The sequence below is a fragment of the Aphelocoma coerulescens genome, chromosome 2 (genome assembly GCF_041296385.1).
Source record: "Aphelocoma coerulescens isolate FSJ_1873_10779 chromosome 2, UR_Acoe_1.0, whole genome shotgun sequence".
NCBI classification, from domain to species: Eukaryota; Metazoa; Chordata; class Aves; order Passeriformes; family Corvidae; genus Aphelocoma; species Aphelocoma coerulescens.
The window spans coordinates 5183010-5196641 of NC_091015.1; positions in this window are offsets into that span (position 1 = coordinate 5183010).

A 13632-nucleotide genomic window follows, 5' to 3' on the forward strand; every position below is an offset into this window, starting at 1 on the left:
TTCAACAACGTGATGTATCAGTTTGTTCCTTTGATAGTGATGTGGAACAATAAATATAAGGAGAAATTACGTGAGAATTCCTGACCATTTGTACCTCTCTGTAGTGGGCTTTATTTCAGCACCTAAAGAACACACATTTTTCATAGGAAATCAAAGTAATGGAAAATCCTTGAATATTTGCAAATCGGTCAAAAGAGTTAAAGGGGGCAGGGAAAAAAATAAAAAAAGAAAAGAATGAATAAAAAGCTATTTTCTTCAGCAATATTTTCTTCAGGACCTGTAGCAGAATCTAAACTGACTTTACCATTGAGACTATCATTAATTGAACCATGTGAATAATTTAGTTCAGTGTTTCTCAGCTCTTGGGCAAATTGATGGAGCTGCCCAGCATGAAACTCCAATTGTGCTTGAAAGCAAGCGACATTTTTTCCTCCCATTCACCAGACACCTTTTTAATTCAACAGTTGTGAATTAAAACTGGATCATGTGCTGGGAAGCAATGCTAGGATGAATAATAACCTGTGATATGAAGAGAGATTCAAGTTTAGTTTGTTCAGCCTAGAAATAACAGCTGAGAGGATGCACTGTAACTCTCAGTAAACAAAGCAGGTGGGAAAATAAAAGCGAGGGAGGAAGATGTTTAAAGGACAAATACAATAGTCAGGGGAAAAATTAAGTTGTGAATTAGAGGTGGCTTCTGTTCTTCAGAGAATGGAGTCACCAAACTGTTTTTGGCAGGAGCAGAGAAGCCAGTTTGACTGGAAGGTAAATAGTTACACGTGTTTTCAAGGGGTTTTGTGCCACAGCACTTTCAAGGGCAACTGTGACTCTACAGGCTCCTTATTTCCTCTCAAAACTATTTGAATTTAATAAAGTTAAAACTGGGATCTACATCTGGACAGGGAAACTTGTTGAATGCTTCCTCCTAGTGGTTTTCGATCAAAATGACATTTTCAATGTGAAAAAAAAAAGGTAGGGCCTCTTTCTCAAGTATAGAGAGTGAAACCTGAACAGATAAATAACTACCTGAAAAAGTATTAGCAGCAAGCAGAGATCTTAGAGGGAGGAGGGTTGTGCTAAAAGAAAGCTGCAGTTTAAAGTTCAGAAAACAAAACCAGTGAGAATTTCCAGTGTAAAAGAGAATTAAACCATTAATAGGAAGCTGAAACAGTAATAAATAAATCACTGGCTATAAAAAAAATGAGAAGAAAAAGTAAAGAAGATGTGAGTTTGGTTTAAAATCGGGCAGGATGAAGTTTTGGATAGCTTAAAGTTGATCTAGCTATATATAAGAATCAGGTAAATAATCTTAATTTTCAGTGAAGACTACTGTCAATATGGGCTCCTATTTTTCTTGGCAAAGAAGAAGTGTTTGAATGGAAATGTGAGTAAATCCACGGATGGACACAGAAGGCAATTAAAACAATGCTGGGGTTCAGAATAACCCCAGCAAAAATTCTGTTGAGAACTGGCACATGAACATGAAGCTTTCTCTCCAAGCATTTTGTGAGAACCTGTCAAATCAGGAAAGGTAGCAGGAGAGAAAAAAAATCCACAAAATCCAATCCAAAGGCAATACTTGTATTAGAAAAGGAGGTAACAAGCAGCTCAAGCAGAGACTTGCTGATCTGAATTAAGTATATTGCAGGGCTGTGGGACAGATTTTGGAGGGGAAATAATCAAAGATTTGAAGGACAGTGGAAAATTGAATTAAAAATGTTTGAAATCTATTTACTAAGAAAGAAGAATGTGGCAAATCTTATCCCCTGGTATCCTGAGAGAATGTAATAGGGCAGAGCATGAAATCCTCTACCGGGGGCCAAATGGGGATATTTGCTTCCAGGGGGTGGAAACAGCAGATCCCTGTGGAGACCTGGATCAATTACTGAAACAGAAGGGTGGGGATGTGGAACGTGGTGCAACCCTGAAACAGAGAAATGGAAGTGAAGATCTGTCAGCTGAGACACAGCCCGTGGGGGACAGACAGTGCTGAGGTAGAGGGGAGGCCCTGGTACGAGACACCCAAGGAAGATCCATATGAAGCAAACAAGATTTCAAGGGTTTCTATAATGGACACGAAATTAGAAAGTCTTTAGAAAGAAATCTGGAATCCTGGCTTGCTCAATCCTGCAAAATGAAAAGCTGAGGTACTTGAGAGGGGAATAAATGTCATTGAGGGTTAAACCAGAGTACTGAGCAAGGTTTCTTTTGAACAGTCTGCATCAACCCCCCACCCTCCAAAGTCTATAGGAGGATGCAGTTTGCAGCTTTCCTGTGGTGAGTTTTCCCTGTGGAAGCTTGCCATGATCCCATAGCTGTGGACCAGGCCTCTTGCACAGAGAAAAGCTGGAAGATGCACATAGAAAATTTGTCATTTGTACCCTATTGGTCTTAAAGCAAAAGTTGCCCCACAACAGCAAGATCCAATACTCCAATATGTGTTTGCTTATACCATCAAGTTGATTGAGATGGTCCCTGAGACTTTATATGTTTTGGGAGAGTAATACCAGAAAATGGAAATGTATTTTCCATGTTTTCACTGAAAGGAACTGGAAAGGCAGGTCAGTGCTGCCAAATATCTTAAAGGTGGGTTTGGCTTTATTTGACTAAACTAGTTTGTTCTGCCGGGGTTACAGCTCTTGACCTCAGGACATCAAGGAGAATGTTTGCCACCTGGTAATTTGTTTCCCAGTTCATCAGCCTCACACTGAGAATCACAAGCTTACCTCTTCATTTAAATTAGCTTGACTTCAGTGCCAAGTCACTGGTTTTTGATACACCTTTAATGCTACATTAAAATTTTATTTAGCACCTTCAATGAAAATATTACTCACTATCACTTCTGTATTTATTATTGTAATGTGAGTGGAAGGAGCTCTTAAAGCCTCTCACACAGGCATTTCCTCAACAATCAGGCAACCTTTTGGCTCTTGTCAACACCTTCCTATAGCTGACAAACCAGTAACACAGCTGAATTTGTCATGGTCGTTATAGCCAGCATGGTATGCAGCCAATATTCACCTTCTTGGATGGAGCTGAAGAGCAGGAACCAACAGCCAGGAGCTTAATTGGATGTGGCAAGAGCAGCCTTAATGCATTCACCCATCAGGAGACAGCTGAAAGGGATGAACAATCAGGAAACAAACTATTTATAAGGCAGGAGAGGGGTGGGGAGGTTGGGAGTGTTTGGTGTTTTTGGGGTTTGGTTTGGTTTGGTTTGGTTTGGTTTGGTTTGGTTTGGTTTGGTTTGGTTTGGTTTGGTTTTTTTGTGTTTTTTTTTTTTTTAATTTTTTCTTGGGGTTTTTTTTGTTGTTGTTTTGGTTTTTTGGGGGGTTAGGTTGGGAGTTTTGGGGTTTTTTTTGGGGGGGGTGTGTTGGGTTTTGTTTTGGGGGGGTTTGGTGAGATTTTTGGGGGTTGATTTTTCTTGGGTTGGTTTGTTCTTGGGGGTTTTTGTTGTGGTTTTTTTTTGGGGGGGGGTGGGTGTGGTTTAGTTGTTGTTGGAGTAAGGACTAGGGTTTGTTGGTACCTGTGCTCTAAACCAGTAGTGGCATCCATATCTAACAAGGTAGTAGTACAGCTGTAGGTATATTTGCTTTATTTTTTAGAAAAGTTTTTGCTGTGATTGGTGTTCCAGATGGGCTTTCTATGTATGTGGACTTGGGGAGTTTATCCTTAGTTTTTGGGGGGTTTTTTCTGAAGGAATGACTGCATTTGTTTGCCTGTCTGTTGTAAGGTCTGGGTTTTGTTGCTGTACTTTTCTTTGTGTTTAGTATTCTGTTTGAGGTGTGGAAGGAGACTACATCTGGAGTTGTGGTATGTTTTTGGGGTGGGAGTGACAGGAGTGATTTATCTGTTTCCATTTTTACTAGAAAAGTAGTTAAATGGTTACCCTATGTGGAAAAGAAAATGGGGCCTATTGTCACTGCATTCAGAAGTTCCTGCCTGTGTCTCACCTGCTTGCTCTTCAACTTTTCTTTTACTTTTAAACAATCTGTGGAAACAGGCTTTTGGCTTGCCCCTATTTTTTCCTGTATGAACATGAGTGCAGAAAGGGCTAAGGAGTGAAAATCAGTTAGAAAAAGTGATATATGAGAAGCAACAGGTGGTGGGAAGTGCTTTTCCAGCTTCTATTCTTGCTGTTGCACTCTACAATGCCCTCAAAAGAGGGGGCTGTTGCAATCCTCAAACTCTTTTGGAGACCTGACTCAAGTGTTAGGATTTTTGTGTTATTTTCTGTGGATGGCTGTGTTTGTGTTGAGTAGAGCAATTCCCTCAAAAAATCTGAGGGTAGCCCAAGTCCTACCCCATTTACAGTCACTCCCAAATCAATGTTTGAAAATAGATGAAATAGTAAATAAAATAAACTCTGAGAGAGCACGCAAATATTGCAGAGGAGAAAAAAAACAATTGGACTTTGCTTGATGCTGAGCAGAATATTCAATATCCAGTCAGGGTCTGACCCTGCACTCAGAGGGGTCAGCTTGGAAAAGCAAAATGTGGCGGTTCAATGTGTGCATTGATGTGCTTTAATGGGACATTTCCAGTCAAGGGCATATGCTCAGTAAATAAAAAGGGAGGATGTTTGGAGTGATGGCATCTGTCTTCTCAAGTCAGCACTATGTGTGATGGGCCCCTGCTCACCTGAAAATGCCTGAACACTTGCCTGCCTGTGGAAAGTGTTGAATGAATTAATCATTTTGCTTTGCTTATGTGTGTGGCTTTTGCTTTACCTTTTAAACTGTCTTTATCTCTACCCATGAGTTTTCTCACTTTTTCTCTTCTGATTCTCTCCCTGATGCTGCTGGTGGGGGAGTGACTGAGTGGCTGCCTGGGATTAAACCACTGTAGGAATCCAGAGTGCCAAGAATATTTCTCTGCCTGTTTTTAAGGGTTTTTACCCCCCTGAACAACACTGTTTTAGCCTCCAACCTTGGAAAAAATTACCAACAATCAGACAAGAACTAGAAAATACAATGGTGTGAATTAGGTGATAGACTACTATGTAAGATTGTCACAGGGTGAAAAATTTAGAGGTTTTGGGCTTCTCTTTGTAGTAACTAGATAAGAGTAAAAAATATCAAAATGAAGGATTGTTGTTGTTCTCCAAACCTTCTTCTCTTTCTTCTACTACTCCATGTTCTGCAGTAAAAGTAGTTTGGAATGATTGGATAAAGAATTCTGCAGTTCCTGGTCATGTTACTGAATAATTGGTAGGAAAGTGAAAATAATGTATGTTTTTAGTAACTATTGGTTAAAATATTTTTTAAAGGCCATGTAAATCTTGGTAATTAGACTTCTCTCCTGCTTTTCTGTGCTCTATGCTGTACCTGGGTCACGCTAGTGGCTCTGTTCCTCTGATAAGACTTAATAAACAACTATCCAGCAGCATTGAAACTCCAGGAAAAGTCTTGGTTTATCTTTGAAACTCCTTGCAAGGACTTTTAGAAAATTCTCTCCCATCAGGAGGGATTTGATTTATGGCATGGTTTGGTGTCAAACCACAACAGACTTTTTTCATGCTCGGTGTGCAACTCGAAGGGTTAGAGACAATGAGAGATTTGACTGAAATGTGCTAGATCGATTTGATAGCTGTTACTGCCATTTAGCTATTAATTGACAGGCTCCTGTGCTTGCTGTGGGGCTCACTTGCCTGGCTGTGTTTTAGAGCCTCATTAGTGGCTCCTTTTTGCAATTGCTGCTCTCTGTAGTGCTGATCACGGTGCTCTGCTGTGCCTGGGCACATATTGATAACAGCCTTGGTGATGTGCCTGGGCTGGCAGATGACCAGGGCATCACTGGTGTGTCTGTGCTGCTGAACTGGCCGGGCTGGAACGCCAGTGTGAACTCCAATCAGAGGGACTGTGAACTGTGGATGAGCCCATGGTGGAGCAGACATTCCCTGGAGGATTTTTGCAGGGGGAGGTTCTGAGTGCAGGGGAGCCGGCCAGAGTCACGTTACAAACACCGATACGATTTGAGCGTCGTGCTCCCCTTTATTGTTCACTTACACCAACTTACATCTACTTTACAAAGATTCACACCCTATTCCCAAGGGACAGCCTCCAAGCAGTGGGGGAGCCGACCAGTGTGTAACTTTGCCAAGGATTTTCAAGGCTGCCAGGTGTCTTCCAGGCCTGTCTGCAGCCTGAGGCCCCTTCAGGGGTTCCTCCCTAGCAGCCCTGGGTTGCCCAGACTGTCCTGGGGTATCATATGCCCCTGTTCCACAAGGAATCCCTCTACAGAGGACCTCATGCTGGAGCAAGTTAATGCCTGAAGGAGGCTGTGAGCCTGTGAAGATTTTCACATTTGTGAAGATTGCAGCCTGTGGGAAGAGCTTGTGCCAGAGAAGTTTGGGGAGAATGGTTTCCTACGGGTGGAACACCCCACTGGAGCAGGGGAAGCAGAGATGCCCCTGAAACCTGTGGTGAACATGATGGTGAGGAGCAGTTCCCTGCAGCCATGGAGGACTAGGATGTGGACCATGGCAGGAACCCCTTGTGGCAGCCAGGCTGGGGGCGAGGGGAATTCATTGCAGTGCTAAACCCTGTAACCTGGCCCAAAAGAACCAGGGGTGGAGACTGTAATGGATGTACCTTTAAATGCTGTAAGCCATTGTTGGAGTTGCATATTACAGGAATTACTGTACCAGGAGCCACATGGACCAATGGAGGAAAAGCATTCAAAGAAAGAGCAGAGTGACCTGACCTGGGTTGGGTGCCCAGTAACTCAGTGCAACACCATTCCTCCTGTCCTGAGTGGCCAGTTGTGACTGATGGAGCCCAAAGTTGTGGACTACATGAACACAAAGGACCTTGTGGTGCAGACCTTGTTAAGAAAACTACTCTGACCATTGATGAGACTCACTGGCCATCACGTTCCCACCACCAGATGGTTTTACTGCTGGGACTGAAGCCCCTTCAGAGCAGATGGCTCCAGGGAGATGATGGGGGCTCTGCTTGGCTCCCTACATACCCCACTCACATACATTCATGCCATGTTTCATCCCTTTGTGTGAAGGATTGGAAGTTCATGGCCTCTTGTCTTGGGCTCTGGTCATTCAGATAGCTCATCTGTTTATTGTACTGAAGGGTGGGAAGGGACATCATGGTTAATGAAGTTGTGTTGAATATTTTATGACCTGACTATGATGCAAATGATATGGAACAAGGGGTGGAATGTGTTGGGTTTGCCTGGGGTAAATTTTCTTTGTGGTAACTAGTATTGGGACTATTTGGATCTGTGCTGGACAGAGGTAGTGTAATATGGAGGTGGTTTTGTTACTGCTGAGCAGGGTTTGCACAGAGCTGAGCCCTTTTCTGCTTTTCACAGGGCCTCGCTGGTGAGGGGAGTGCAAGCACAGGGAAATTGGGAGGTGACATAGCCAGGACAGTTGACCCTAACTGACCAAGGGATTCCAGACCATGTGACATCATGCTCAGTATAGAAAGTGGGGGGGAATAGAGAATAATGGGGGGGATAGTGAATGGGATGGCGTTTGTCTTCCCAAGTCACCATTACGTGTGATGGAGCCCTGCTTTCCTGGGGATGACTGAACACCTGCCTGCCCCTGGGGTTAAATGAATTCCTTGTTTTGCTTTCCTTGTGTGTGTGGCTCTTGCTTTATCTATTAAACTGTCTTTATCTCAACCCACAAACTTTCTCACTTCTGTTCTTCCAATTCACCCCCAATGCCACTGGTAGGGGAGTGAGCGAGTGGCTGTGTGGTGCTTAATTACTGTCTGGGTATATGTCTGACATGCATGTATTCAGTAATTATTTTTTGTTGTGTAACATTCACTCAAAGGTGGAGGGTGGAGCTCTGCTCAAGACTGGGTCTCTTGGCACTACCAAGAAGAGCCTGGTCCATCCTTGACACCTCTCTTCAGATGGAAGGGATGCATGTGGGTGAGATACCCTCTCAATCATCTCTTCTCAAGGCTGAACAGGCCCAAGTCCCTCAGCCTTGTGAGAGAGATGCTCCAGTCCCTTAATCAACTTTGTAGCCTCCACTGGGCCTGCTCCAGGAGCTCCATGTCCCTCCTGTCCTGAGGAATGCAGAACTGGACACAGCACTCCAGATGTGCCTCACTGGGGCAGGATCCCCTCCCCAACCTGCTGCCAGTGCTCTGCTTTAAAGGTGGTTGGAGACAGGTGGGGTTGGTCTCCTCTCCCTGATAAGAAGCAATAGGATAAGAGGAAATGGCCTCAAGTTGCACCATGGTAGGTTTAGATTGGATGTTAGGAGAAACTCCTTCACAAAAGGGCATTCAGCCATTAGAACAGATTGCCCAGAGAAGTGGTGAAGTCACCATCCTTTGGAAAGGTTCAAAAAATATGTAGATATGGCATACAGGGACAGGGTTTAGTGGTGGACCTGGCAGTATTAGGTTAATGGCTGGGTTTGATGATCCTGGAGGTTTTTTCCAGCCTAGAGGATTCTTTGCAGTATCAGGCTGAGTTTTAGAGCTGAAAGAGCTTGAAGGCAGGCCTCATGTCCACCCAGGGCTCCTTAGGCTGATCAGTTTGAAGATGCTGAAAAAATGATGATAATCCCCAAATTCAGTCTTAGAATCACAGAACCATTTATGTTGGAAAAGACCTCCAAGATCATGGAGTCCAACTATTAACCCAGCATGGTCATCTCCCTGGCTGTCCTCTTTTCAGAAGATATTGTCACATCTTAATGCTCCATGGGCACTTTTGCAAATAAAATAATGTGGATAGTCAGAGTAGACTACAAACCCTGGATGTGAAACTTAATATAAGGATGAAAGGATCAATGAGGAGCACCAGAGAAAGGTTTCTACATCATCATTGTCCTTCAGTGCTCTTACAGGAAACCCTACAAGAAAAGGAACAGGAGAAGAGCTCAGTTTAATTTGCCTCAAATTGGTCAAGCTTTTATCAGAAATTCTGAGTCGCTTAACCACTTGTGACCACAATTTGCCCAAGGTCTGACCTATCAATAGACCTAGAGCAGTCCCAAGGAAGTCCTCAGGATTGTTTCTGTACTGGAAAACAGTGTGGTCATCATTGCTTAGGTCTTTCTACCTCAAGCACTTCCCAGAAGCTGAAATGGCAGAGTTTGAATACAAACTAACAGGCATTACAATTAATAAGGAGATTCAAATTAAAAAATAAAAAGGAAATGGTTCATGACTCATGTAAAATATTAAGTAAATGTGGTGGAAGGAAGTTTGCCTTTAATTAGTGTTAAAATGGAACAGGGAGGGCATGATGGACTGCAGTGAAAGAAAGAAGAGGTATCAGGATACTAAATGCAGAAAATTATCACTTGGAATTTCCCTGCAATGCTTGTAGGGATTTTCTTGTTAGCTGTGCCTCAAAGATACTTCTCAAGGCATGTTTCTAACTGCAGGTTGCAGGTAGTGTTTGAATCAATCAACCAGCTGACTCTGTTGGAGATGTTTTTAGTTCTGATGTTCTGTTAGAGAACAGTACAGGGGTAAAAAGATTTTTGTTTCTTGAATATGTGCTTTTGGCACAAAAAGGAGGGAATAAATTTTGACTTTACACTTTGCAAAGGCTCAGTGTGTGACCAGCCCCTTTTAGGAAGCTTTACCTGATGTAGGGAAAGGGGGTGCTTGGATATCTCTGCTTCCTCCAAAAAGCACAGAAAGCTTTTCTGGAAACTCAAGCTCTGCCTTTCTGACCCTGCTAATCACTAAACCCCATGTAAATGCTTTGCCCCTCTTAGTGAAGCTGTGTTCCTCTGCTCTCTGAACTGCCTAATCACCAAATATTTCTGCTGGCCACAGGTGGCAAAAGCATGGTAATGGGTCATAATTCAGCCCAGCCCAGCATAACCTTCATCCCCCTCTAAATTAAAATGTAGCTGTCTTCTGGTTAGACATAAAGTGGCCTAATTTTGGAGGGATTGAGAGGTGAGCCATTTCAGGGAGACGAAAATTAATTTTGCTTTAATGATGTGAGCTGTTATGTCTATCAGAGCACTGAATGCTTTCTTCACACTTGGACACAGTCGTTGACAGGGGCACTGCCTGCCTGTAAGTTTTTTTTTCCCCCCATTAAATTAGATTAGCTCACTTTAGGGGTTATATCTTTGAGTCTGATTGAACAAATGTAGCAATTTATCCAGGCGTTACAGGATTTCCCCGTGGATGCTTGATGAGATCTGCTCCATGAGGATGATACTTAATTAAAAGACAGAAGCTGAAGACTGATACAGATGTATCCTGACACAGCAGCTGGGTTTGTGTCAGGGTCTCTTTGCTTATTGGAATTGAAGTGGGGGGATGAGAAGGAAGCAGGGCTCTCATTAGAGAGGGAGAAAGGAGCCCAGGCTGTGTTACACAATGAAGTTTTAGCATCATCCCTGATGTGATCCAGTGTGGGATCCACACAAGGTGTTTGGCAGAGAGGGTTGACCTTGTTTTTTCCACAGCATGGTGTGGTGGGGTTGTGGGGGGGTCCCAGCCCTGCTGGTTTGTTTATTCCCTCTCAGTGGGGCTGGGAAGCCATCAGGGAAGAGAATTTGTGGGTGTCCTCATTGAAGGGGAATCAATATGGGATGGTCAAACCCCTTTTGCCTGGTTAATAAAACAGCAATGTATTGGTAATTGCCCCTTCTTCATCCCACATGCCCTCAAATCTCCCATCTTTGGGCCGGAAAACCCCTTGTTATCCTGGTCTCTTCCTTTATTTCAAAGGGAATTAAAATAAATGACAGTATTTTTCTTTCCCAGTAGAGGGAAGTGTTGGCTAAACTGAGTTTTGCGCGTGACAGCCTGATGGCACCTCGTGCTAAAGGAGCTTCTCACAGCACTTATCCCAAGCAGTAAAAGGGTTTATAAAAAGTCGAGGTCTCTGGAAAGTAAAAGCACTCCACTGAGTGCTAGCAAGGTGGGAGGGCATGGAGAAACCTTTCAAATTGTGAAGGAAAATACTCCTTTTTCTTTTTTGCTAAATAGAGTTTCACAAGTAAAAAGCGCTTTTAAACCTCTTTTTTGTTTAAGAAAAAAAAAAATTACAGAATTCGTTTTAAACTAAAACTGTTCTCCAAACTCAGGCTTTCAAGAACTGCATATTTTTCAGACTCTTTGTTTCCTTAGAAAGGCAAATGTGTAGGGATATGGGCTGAAAGAAAGGCTTCATGAGCATCTTTGGGAGAATAAATGGATCTTTGCAACCAGCACTGCTGTCCATAATCCCTTTAAGAATGCAGTGATCACTTTGTGGGGAAAAAGGCATTTTTTTGGAGAGAAGCGAAGAGAAAGATGACCCCAACTGATCTTCCATAGTATTTATTTTGCTGCTGGTACTTACTCCCATCTGACATGCACGTTTACTGGGTTTCAGCTGTCTTGCCTGAACTTTCTCAGACATTCAGTAAGCCAGCATTACCTGACTGCTTCTTGCAGAGAGGGAGATTTTGGCAAGGCAGCACGGTTTTTAATCAATTTTCCGCTCTCTGATCAGCCTGTCTATAGGGTTCCAATTAACGTGGCTACCTCAAGATTAGTGTTTGCATTGGGAGTGGCTCCTGTGCCAAGGGTGTTCCCCACTTGCTGTGGGATTTGGAGCTGCTGCTTTCATGGTGTGTTCCTGGGTTACATTTCTGTGTCTTCTGAAGGGAGGCAATTTAAAAAGAAGAACCCAAAGAGCATATAAATGCTTGAAAAGTGGGGGAAAGGATTCTTTTTTGGGGGGGTTGAAAATGGGAGAACCATCTCAGTCCTGTTCCTGGCATGGAAGAAATTTTAAAGGCAGCTTTCCCCTCCTGTACTTCTTCCTACCTTTCATTAATCTGATTTATTTCCTTTGTAAATATTGCTCTGTTTTTTTCTATAAGCTGAATACAGACTGAGCTGATTTCATTATCACAGGATTGAGGATTTTCTAGTATTATGAGTAATTTCTGTATTTGTAAAGACACATGAAACAGATGGGTCATCCTGGTGCTTCAACAAGGTTTTAACAGTGTTTCCTCCCTCTGTAAAAAAAAAAAAACAGTGGAGTTGAAAATTTACAGAATTATCTCTTATGGACTGCAAAAGAAAGACAAGAAATTATTCAGGACCAGTGGATGGGACATTAAGTGAAATTTTGTGGCTTTTCCCTCCTTTCCCTGGCTGTGCTACTAAATCTGTGACACTGAGGTGCTGCTGGTTCTTCACCCCGAGATCATTGCTGCTGTGGTTCTGAGGGAAGAAGGGAGGACAGAGGACCTTCGTTCATGAAATGTGAGTGAAGCAAGAATGGGATGGAAGAGAATATAAAAAATATCTTAATATATAATAGTATACATTACATAAAATAAGATAAAATAAAAATTCCCTCAAATATGCTATTGAGCCCCAAAACACACATCATCACCTGCTGTGTCATCAGCACAGAGAGCACTGTCCTGCAGTCTATGAATCACAGAATCACTAAGGCTGGAAAAGACCTCCAAGATCATTGAGCCCAACCATTAAATTAACACCTTCACTGGAAGAAGCTTGTAGGTTCACATCTTCTCTCTTTACAAGCCTAACTACCTCATTTTTAGCTATTTGAGGCAAGAAATGCTATTTTTGGACATCATAGCTTCATGACAGGAGACTCTGAAGGTCTGAGTACCCCCCACTGGGGTTTCTGGTTCTGATGCCCAAGAACTGGGACTGTTTCTGGGTGCAGAGAGCATTGATATGGTGGGATCACACTGTGACCACCCCAGTGTGGAGGATTTCCAGCAGAGCTCTGCTGCTGTGGGCAGTGTGACCCCAGCAACCATTCTTGCACAGCATTTTTGCTCCAGTGTGAATTCTTTTTTAGATTGAATTCAAAAATGATGTTGGACATCCACTAAACATCACTGAAAAGATGGTGCTGCTCTTGTAAGTTAGAGATGTCCTGCAGAGAAGTGTTGGCACAGTGGCTGAGCTGCCAAGGATTCACCATTTACCTTTATGGGATTGAAGACGTGCCCACCCCATAATCTCTTTGGGTCCTCAAGAGAACCTGCTTCCCGTTGAGCAGCCTCATGCTGAGAGGTTAAATCCCTGAGCATTTGTCTTCTGCCTCACACATCTTTCTGTGCTGCTGTAGGGTTTTACAGGTTCTTTTCCCCCAGGTCCATCTTTCTCTGCCTTTCTTAGTCTTCATTCCCCTCCATCTTGCTTTGTTTGTAATCTTTTTCCAGTCTCTGATGTCCACTCCCTCTGCTCAGCTCCTTCTCTTCCATCCCTCCCCCAGCTCTTCCCTGTGATACACTTCTTCATTTCCTGATTTTCCAGGATCTTTGCACATTTTGAATCCTTGAGCTGATACTTTCCTTGAGCATGAACTTGTCAGTGAACACACCTGCTCTCCAACCACATTCCCAGAGGCACCACAGCCCCTCAGGTTTTCCCTTCAATGATCTGCTCTTTTCCCAGGACCTTTCCCCCACTCTGAGCTGCTTCCACGTGAGTATTTGTTACAGCTCCACACTCGCTTTCCAGAGTGGCAGCAGGCACTTCCCAACATGTCACTGAGGCAGTAATGCAATGCTAGTGTCCCCTGTTTGTCCTACTTTATCTCACTCAGTAATTTGAGGGGTTTTTTCAGTTGTTCAGAAGTTTCTTTCACTTTTACTACCCTGAATACTTCCCTTGGCCAGAAAATCCT